The sequence below is a fragment of the Neolamprologus brichardi genome, chromosome 15 (genome assembly GCF_056152115.1).
Source record: "Neolamprologus brichardi isolate AB-2024 chromosome 15, ASM5615211v1, whole genome shotgun sequence".
NCBI lineage: Eukaryota > Metazoa > Chordata > Actinopteri > Cichliformes > Cichlidae > Neolamprologus > Neolamprologus brichardi.
The window spans coordinates 6,463,371-6,463,895 of record NC_142118.1 but is presented as its reverse complement, the minus strand read 5'-3'; positions in this window follow the sequence as shown (position 1 = coordinate 6,463,895).

Genomic DNA, 525 nt, shown 5'->3' with positions numbered 1-525 from the left:
TAGCTTAGCAAAAGGAAAAAGAACAGCTCGTCTCATCCCTGTGCAAAAACGGCAACATCTAAAACTGACAAACACACAAGTTTTATCTTAATCTTGATTGTTTAACCAAGGAACATTTTCCCCTATTTCCAGTTTTTTTGCTAAGCTACACTAGCCAACTGCTGGTAGACATTTTCACATTTAGCACACAAACAGAGAGTGGTGTCCATCTCTTCCTCAACTACATAACAACATTTCCCCACATGCCCAACTATTTCTTTAAGAAGGCACTGCATTAGGATTGTAGTCTCTTTCCTCATCTACTTTCACTGCAAACCTTAACTGAAAACCATGGCATTTTAAATTCATGGTACAGTAAAAACCCACGAACTGTTTAAGTATTACTTTTCATCATGAATGTGTTACATTATAAGACATTTTTTCTCTTTCGTGCTCATCTGGTATGACGGTATTCCCCCTCAGGAGGACATGGTTCACTTAGTCAGATACTATAAACCCTTTTCAAGTTTAAATATAGGTTGTCAG